The sequence below is a fragment of the Crassostrea angulata genome, chromosome 1 (assembly GCF_025612915.1).
Source record: "Crassostrea angulata isolate pt1a10 chromosome 1, ASM2561291v2, whole genome shotgun sequence".
NCBI lineage: Eukaryota > Metazoa > Mollusca > Bivalvia > Ostreida > Ostreidae > Magallana > Magallana angulata.
In genome coordinates this window covers 13,095,151-13,105,177 of record NC_069111.1, presented here as the reverse complement: position 1 = coordinate 13,105,177, position 10,027 = coordinate 13,095,151, and positions in this window count along the sequence as shown.

The window sequence follows — 10,027 nt, the reverse complement described above, 5'->3', positions numbered from 1 at the left end:
TTGCAAAGTAACTAATTTGATTAAATTTGAAAATCCTTGTAATGGTAATTTGATTGAAGGTTTTAAGCAAGTAATTGTATTCCGTATGTAATTAACCCATTCTCTGTTACACAGTAAGTTTAAAACTGCGCGCAAGGTAAAAAAAATTAAAACCTTGGAGTGGTAATCACGCATGCGCGTATTTAATACCCACGCGTAATGTAACTTAACCACCAGCATAAATAACTACTTTTAAAATAAGGGACTTATCGGACCTTAAAAAATTAAAAAAAAAACCACTTATTTACCGACTTATGTTTATCATTTTACTTTATCCCACTCCTCAGGAATACTGCGTATTATGTCCAGCAAAATTTAACAAGCAAGGTCTGTTATAACGCACTGTTATGAAAAAATTTCAAATAATACCTGAACATTAAATTCATCTGCAACGACAGTCAACTGGAAAACATGAAGATAGAGGTAAGACAGTACAGTGTTACTCGGAAATTATGATTCTCTAGCTACTGCGTCATTATGATATAAGGAAGCACAGATTAAGGAATGCGTGAACTTGACACAGTATCAATATTAATCAATCAAGTACATGTACAGGTTAAATATTGATTATGACGTCAATTGATTATGTTTGTACGCGGAAAGAAGTCTACCGCGCACAAGTACATGCATACCCATACGTATTCGACAGATAATTGAAGGTAAAGCGTCGGTTCATGTAAAGATGCTGGGTTTGGCTGAAAATTTATCCTAGGACTAACATTAAATGTAATGGTTATCTCGACAAACGTAGGTCGTATTTTCAATAAACTTCAGGGGATGCATTGGTTATGTGTAAGTCTTTAGTTTGACAACATGGAAATTCCTGATAACAATGTCATTAATCGTATTGATTAAAGTTTTATTATGTTAATATTAAAACAATTTCCGTTGTATTAAGTAAAGCATTGACGTCATTTAGTTTTTTTGTATGAGGAAGCTGATATAGAGAGCAAATAGGACAATAAAGGTAAAGCATAACATAACATAAATATGCCAGTAGGTCAAATTGGTCACTGTTGTCCACATTTTTTTATTTACACTTCATTATTATTTAGTTTCACAAATAGTTTCTCATTTTTTTTTATTATTGTTTATTAACATTTTATAGATAACATTTCCAGCGGCAATTTATTTTAAAACTTAAATGAATTTAATTAACTTTTCACATCAAATTGATACAATTCATTTTCCCACCTTTTTATGATAACTGTGTTTTCATATCTTGAAATAGAAACAACAATATTTACTACATTCATCTATGGCATCATGTAACTCGATATTAAACGTTACATTATACAAAATCGACGACCAAAAAAATGATGCAAAAAATAAAAAAAAAATTAAGCTTTATAGATAAACAACTTTCGGAAGTGATGTCTTTGACTGTTTTCATCCCTGTAATATTCGCATCCCTGGAATATTTAACATGCTGTGAGTTGGGTTGTTTTACTTGGACATAAGAGATGTTTAATTTAACATGCAGCTCTAGCCGAGAGAATTGTTCATGTGTTTGAATTTGGATTACAATGGTACCCAACATGTTCTGAAATTGCCCTTCTGTTTGCATTTAGAGACTCGAACATCATGTGTTGAACTGATTCTGACACTTGGTTCTTCGTGATATATAGGTCTGAAGTTTTCTTAGAGAATTGTTTCAATGTATTGTGTATTATAAGTTTGTGGTGAATCTCGTTAAATTGGTGTACTTATGTCATGCTGTGTTTCAGGTCTTTCTCTTCTGGACTAAGTATTTTAGGGATGCTCAATAAATCAAGAGGTAGCCTTTCATACTTGGTCACGACTGATTTTACGTTTGTTTCATCCGAGTTCAGAGTTACATTCAGGGTTTGTGACGTTTTGTCACTGTAAACATTTGTCTGGGTAACTTTAGAATTTAAAAGAAGTTATCAGCAAATAGTGTACATGTTTCACCTTGATTAACAACAACAGAGCCTGTGTCGTTATAGTTGTTATTATTGTATTCTTGGCTTTATATTCCTCGAATAGCACTTAAATTTCTTTAACATCTTTTGAATAGTGATATCCCAAAATGTTCAATGATCTTTTTTCAATCCAGATACGTTTGATGTATTGAAGACAACGTTTTTTGGGGGTTTTTTTTTTTCCGTCTCTCTGGGAATCTGACATACGTTTCTGTATCTGATCATTATCATTCGGGGAATTCACATTTGTATTTAATGTATATGTACCTTATTCATCAATTAAATTAACAAGTTCATTTCCCCGTAACACAGTTATAATACGGTAACCCCTCTAGGATTTTTTTTTTAATTTTCTCGCGTCCCCGATTATGGATAATGAAAGCGACTCTATTTTATAAATGAATTTCCAACTTAAGCACTGTGTGATGAATTGCAATACTCCAACAGCAGTTTAAATACTTACAACATGTCTCATAATACAGTCTTTAAATTTTCTACTACAGAACGTAGAAAAACTGTGATCCCAATGAAACTAACCTCGAAGTAAATGGTTTTTGAGTCCTGCACCGAACTTCAAAACACAGTAAAGCAGTAAAATAAGCTGGTCAACCAATGTTCCTTTAATAGTTAATATATATAGAAAACTTTTATACACAGTCATGTAGATTAAAGTACAGAAGACTTTGCAATAATAAAGAAAAGTTCTGTAATAAAATTAACAACGTAATTGAAAAGACACCCATTACAATATGGAAAATGTTACATGAATTGTACAATATTCAGAATATGCATAACACTTATGATCTGTTCACAAAGTCATTCTGAACAATTTGTTGTTAATCCTGCCATAACAATTAAAAAAATAACAAATGCGCCGAAAAATCTCATGTGTGGTAAAAGTACATCAATGGAATTAATTTCAAGTGAAATGTTAAAAATGGGGACTACTAGTATATATAAATTTTTAAAGCCCCTGCAAAAACTGTTAAACTTTATTTGAAATTCAGAACATTTTCTTGCTGTATGGAATGAACGTATTTTTGTTCCTCTACATAAATCTGGTATTAACAATCTTGACCTTTCTGATTGCAGAAGTATCTCTGTTTCTTTAAATTTTGGGAAGCTTTTTAATAGAGCAATTCATTCCAGATTACTTCATTATTTTAAGAAATCATCTCTAATTAATGAAAATCAAATTGGTTTTAAGGGAAAGAGCAGAACATCCGATCACGTTTTTGCTATTTAAACTATATTTGAACATTATATATAGACCAAAAAAATACAACAATGAAATGTTTAAACAACTTATATATATATATATATGAATCGTCGCAAAGCATTTGACACTGTATAATGGAGAGTTAGACTTATCTACAAACTTCTACAATCTAATATTTAATACTTACTGATATGTTTAATATGATATTTTACATGTATGAAAATACAAAGACCAAGATAAAGTTTGCAATTATTCTAAGATAATCTTTTGCATCTTAATGTGGGGTTACAGGGACTTGGACACGATTTGAGCTCAAAATTTAAAATTTTATTTTTCCAATTTTAATGTTTAGAATGGTTAATATAGGTACTTTTAATGCTTTGTCAAAATTTGAAAGTCAAACATTGAGATATAAGCAAGATACAGAGCTTGAAATTCTTCGCATTGTAAACAATACCCGAGCTTTGTTTTGGATACATATGTGTTTTATTGGTATAAATCTCTTTCAAATGTTGTTTTTTCTGTTAATCATATTATCTATGAACATATTGAATCAGTTTACCTTGTTTGCCACGAGTCATTTGCTAAAAAAAATGTTAAGTCCATACTTAACATTATTTGTAAACAAAAATAAGACTCGAGCTTTGTTTACATAAAAATGATTTCTTTCCTCTGTATCTCTCTTATGACTTGACTTTTAACATTCAAATTTTGGTCAATCATTCAAAATGAGCAAATAAACCATTTTATACATAAAAAAAGAAAAGGAAAATTTTGATCTAAAATCGTGTCCAAGTCCCTTTAACTAAAAAGTCCTTATCTTTTAAAAACATTTTTATTGATAGCATTGTTGATGAATTGAAAATGGGTTATTGGAATCCTGATCACATTTGTAATATTTCTGAAATTTTTAAACATATGCTGATGACATAGTTTTACTTTCTGAAAGTAAAAGTAGAATACAGAAATGTAACTGTTGAATGTGTTGAAAAATCTTATATATAATTCATACGGTCAATCTTGTATTGATGTGTTAATTTTTAAATTACTTCTAATTTCGTAGAACAGAATATTGTTACATGCATCTTGGTTTAACTTAAAAAGGTAATGAAAGTTTTAACTTAGCTACAATAGTTCTTATGGAAAATGCCAGAAGGTCAAGAAGACTATTGGACTGGATAATTCTTGTAAAATTTTGGTAAAACTTTCTGACTCAAGAGTAGCGCCAGTTTGTTTTTTTTTATTTCATATAAATAATTTTACAAAAATGTCAAATACCGTTAAGGCTAAGATTTATCTCCAACAGTGTTGAAAATAAATCATTCATTTATCAACAAATGCATGCGTATCAAACGGAAACAGTCCACTGTCTCAAATGACAGAATATTTCCTTTCATGTGAATATGAAACTCGATCTTTCATACTGAAGTGTAATAATAACAATAATAATACATGTAATACTTCTGTTTTGCTTATGTTGACCTTTTGCCACCCTTTAGGGCTTATTTAGCACCATTTGAAAAAAAACCCATATATTTTAAAATGTTGTTAACTTACATGTATCATTTTTCACAGAAAAAAAATTACAGTATTTGTATGACTTTCAAAAACAAAATGAAGCTTATAAAAGTCCTGGCATTTTCCAGCATTTTGTAGGGGGAAACACGAACGTATTCTATCAGAGTCAGAGACTCTTTTTCTGACTGCAATACTTCGGATTGTTTGAATTTCAATTAAAACTTGAAATTTTCATGCAAGTTCCATGGCATTTTAAGATGAGATAATTTAGGTTAATCATTATTTTTTTCCCGTTTGAAATGCGAGGAATACAACTGGTAAACATTACGACACATAGAGATTATTGTTCTTTGTTCAAATGACGTACATGACCTTAAGGCTGAGCGGCGACGTTATATGGTTCTTGTGATACAGGATACCTAACCCGAGCTCACACAGTGTATTACCAAGTGTGTCTGACCCAGTCAAATGTCGAGACAATTGTGTTCTTATTAAATCTAAAACCTCTTTTAATTAAGAATACAGGGGCTAGTTTAATTACTTCAGGTTAGTTCTGATATATCAGAGAGACTTATAAATTATTAATGACATGTATAAAGGAAATCTCTCTCTCTCTCTCTCTCTCTCTCTCTCTCTCTCTCTCTCTCTCTCTCTCTCTCTCTCTCTCTCTCTCTTTGTAGTTGATATAGTTGTTTTTATGGTAGAACATTTTTTGAGTCCTTATCACAGATCGATATATTTTAAAAAAAAATTCGCAAATTAAAATTTAAATTATGAATGACCATGTTTAACATCTATGTAAATTGCATTCTTCAAATATTAATTTAATGCTAATACGGTGCTTACTTGCCTTAAAATATTAAAATAATGATCACAGAAATAATAATTGTAAAAGTAATGATAAAAATATAAAACAAAGAAAAAAATAAAAAGATATTTAGATTAAAATATATTGTTCAACCGTCCCGTTGGGTTTTTTTAATTTGTGCACTTTTTGAATCTTTGAATTGCAGCATTTTGTTCAACATTAAAATTACGCACGACGAAGTTAACCCACTTTGAAAAAAGTTTTCAAAGTGTGTTATGAAGGTGCATCAACAATTTTTAGTATCGGGACACTTAATGCACTTTGAAAAAAAAATGTAAAAATCACAAATTCTGAAATCAAATTCCTAACTTGTTAATAGTATGATGATTTGTTAACACTAATGAATCAAATTTACTGTCTTTAAAAACGGGGATAGGGGTGGGGGGAGGGGGGGGGGGTAACCAAAGATACTGGTCAATTACCAGTGCTTCATTTCATTACAGAAAGAAGGTCCCCTACCCTTCTTTTTCCTTCCAAAACATAAATGATGTTTAGCAACTTAGAGTAAATGTATAAAATCGCTTTGTTGTAAATTAAATACAGTGAAATTGAAAAAAAACGAGCTGGTCAAATAATCATTTCTTCAATGGTATGTTAAAGAATATATAAGTGTTTCAACATAGACCCTCTTTTCAAATTCTAATCAAATAAATCACTTCATTTAAAGAAAAGACTCCATGTACATTGACAAACATTAAATTATAATAAACTTAAAAACTTATCCTCTAAAAGATCATGTTGTTTTTGATAACCATAACTAACGTATCCTTTTTTCACAACATGTTTGATTATAAGCACCTGAAGACAGTTGAAAAATGTTATACATTAGCTCCATTATCAATAAATAATTTAAATAACTTTCGTTTCAGACACAACACAATGTACCAGATAATTAGTAAGTTTGCTGCATACACAAAAAAGGAAAATACAGTTGCTGAGCGATGCGGTTTATGTCATATTTGGATAATTCAAATCTCCCGAGTTGTTCTTTATGTAAATTGTCAAACTACGTAAGCTAATGAGATAAGGGAAAATTCTAATCTAGAAACTGTTATCAAGTTAGCTGAGAATGCAGTGGGTTCTTTCTAAAATATATCCCATTAAGCTATACAAGGTTTAAACAATTCTTTATGGTATCTAAAATTAAATATTATTCGACTAATCCCTGAACAATTTTTTTTTCAAAGTGCGTTAATATCGACGATATCAACGCACTTTGAAAAAAATATCTTTTCTTCCAAAGTACGTTGACTTGCTACAAAAATTAACACACTTTGAACAAATTTTTCAAAGTGCGTAATTTTTCAAAGTGCGTTGTAACAACTGAAGGCTTTCTGCAAATATGAAGACCAGTTCACTCCACAGCCTCTCAAAAACGTATTTTATGTATCAAGACAAATAAGGTCTTATTTATTTAATATAATTGAACTTAATAGTGTAACATTTTAACAATTTTAGGGTAATTTACTTAACAGTACAAATTCGGTCACAATATTAGTTCTAGATATTTTTGATATATTTTTGTGTTTACCACGTTATTATATGAGAGGTTAAAAAGATTAAAACATGCACATGTAACTCTCTCTCTCTCTCTCTCTCTCTCTCTCTCTCAAAATATATGAATGCGGAACCTCAATCAATTTTAATTGTTACTCAACTTCATAACAAGCAACCTACTGAGGAAATGAACAATCGCCAGAAGTCATCGCATTAGCCGCCTCAGCCCCCACCTCAAGGTATGACAATCAATTCATTGGATATTCGTAGTTCTGACAATCCACAGATATACAGTATCCCAGACCCACGGGCCCTGGGGGAAAATTTGGGGAGAACGCGACCTACAAGTAGTACTGTAATTCAAGCTCAAGCTCAAGGTGTGTTGGATTTTCAAACTCATTTCATTCAGTTTCAGGAAATTTCGTTAATATTCTATTTCTTCCACGTGAATTTCAACAATCACGCCAATATATGAATGGTACGAAACATACCAATAGGAGACAAAAACATTGAATTTCATTCTGATTCATGAATGGAGACTGATTTGCAAACTGTTTTTTAATTGATTTTCACGGATTTTCTTAACTTGTCTATGAATCTTTTTCTTCTTTTATTACAAAATCCATTGTTGCTTCTTATTTGATCTTAAGTTTGAAAGTTTTAGTGACTATGGCCTTTACAAATGCTAAATCTCAACAGTTTAGTTGGGTAAAGTAGATATTGATTTCTTGCACAATATGGAAGATCATAAAATGAATGTATCTTATGTTGTGAAGCTTTGGATTTAACAGTGATGAAAATTTTTTATAACGTAAATGTGTATCAAACTCTGCGATTTGTTTGGTCTTACAAGTAGCTTGCGATGACTACTCTTTATTCTGTTTTTAATTGAATTCTATGTGTTTTAAGTTTGTAATAAACACTGTTTGCATGATTTTTTTAATGTTTTAAATGAAAAAACGAAGAGGCCTGCTCTGTTTCGATTGTTATGAATGATTTCCTCCATCAACCCATCTTAATTACCAATAACCAATACTTAATTATAAGTCATTATATTCACATATCATGTATGTTTGTCCCTTTTATATATTTTTTAAAATTGAGCAATTCATCACGGGCTTATTAAGGTCTTCCGTTTCCAACGGAAGACCTTATAGTGATTGTAATGTTTCTTATTAAGGTCTTCCGTTTCCAACGGAAGACCTTATAGTGATTGTAATGTTTCTTTTTATTAAGGTCTTCCGTTTCCAACGGAAGACCTTATTGTTATTGCTTTGTTTCTTTTTCCCTTTTATTATTTTTTTTTTCTTACGCTTTTTTGTACAAGCGATTTTTTGAAAACGACTCGACCGATTTTCGTGAAAATTTCAGATCTTGTAGATATTGATGAAAACCTTATATATAATTTTTTATTTTAATGACGTCATTTCCGTTCGGGAGATATTAACGTTTTAGTGATTTTTAGAGGGTCATTTTGTCTTGCTATCTCCTCCTAAACGAAAAAAGATATTGAATTTAAATTTTCAGGGATTGTAGACAAAAGATTGTAGAAGTGTTTAAAGGCATTTGTGGTTTTCTGGCTTCAAAGGCGTCGAAGCTCGCCTGGACCCGAAAATCGAGTTTAAAAAAACGACGTAATTTTTAATGGTTTTCTTTCATTATCTCCTTTCCTGAAAATATTTTACTATAACATATAGAGCAAATAAAATTTATATTTACAGGATCTTCCGTTTGATAACAAGAAAAAGGGGCTGGTCCCTTAAATAAGGGGCCAAAAGGGCTCTAAAGTCTTTCTCCCATAGCACTTTACTGAGAAATATTTTGTAATATGTTTAAGAAGCAAAAATGTTCATCTTTTACTAATAAAACTATACATTATAAATTTTTTATTATGCGTTACGTAATTAGGGGTTTTAAGGGGCCAAAAATCCAAAACTTCGATCGAATATATCTCAAAAAGGACAAATATTTTGAAAAGCAATATAGAATAAAAGATGCTTAGAATGAAGTTTTAAACAATATTCAATCATTAAATTTTCGTTATCTGGCCCCAATAAGGAGATTAGGGGTCGGCCCCTAAAATGTCCTTTCCCAGATAGCTCTTAAACGGCAAAGAATTTTCTAAACACTCGTTGAACAAAATATGTTTAATATCAAAAGAACTTTCGTATGATGCCAAGAAAAAGGGGCTGGCCCTTCAATTTAGGGGTCAAAAGGGCTCTAAAGTCTTTCTCCTATAGCACTTTACTGAGAAATGTTTTGTAATATGTTTAAGAAGCAAAAATGTTCATCTTTTACTAATAAAACTATACATTATAAATTTGTTATTATGCGTTACGTAATAAGGGGTTTTAAGGGGCCAAAAGTCCAAAATTTCAATCGAATATATCTCAAAAAGGACAAATATTTTGAAAAGCAATATAGAATAAAAGATGTTTAGAATAATGTTTTAAACAATATTCAATCATAAAATTTTCGTTATCTGGCCCCAATAAGGAGATTAGGGGTCGGCCCCTAAAACGTCATATCCCAGATAGCTCAAAAACGGCAAAGAATTTCTAAACACTTGTTGAACAAAATATGTTTAATATCAAAAGAACTTTCGTATGATGCCAAGAAAAAGGGGCTGGCCCTTCAATTTAGGGACCAAAAGGGCTCTAAAGTCTTTCTTCCATAGCACTTTACTGAAAAATGTTTTGTTATATGTTTAGGAAGCAAAAATGTTCATCTCACATTCATTTAACAACATATTATAATTATTTTATCATGTGTTCCGTATTAAGGGTTTTTAATGGGTTTTAAGGGGCCAGAAGTACCAAACTTTGATAATATACCTCAAGCAGAACAAATATTTTAAAAATCATTGTTTTGAAAATCAATATAGAATAAAATGCTGAGAATGATGTTCCTAATAAAATTCAACCATCAATTTTTTTTGTTGCC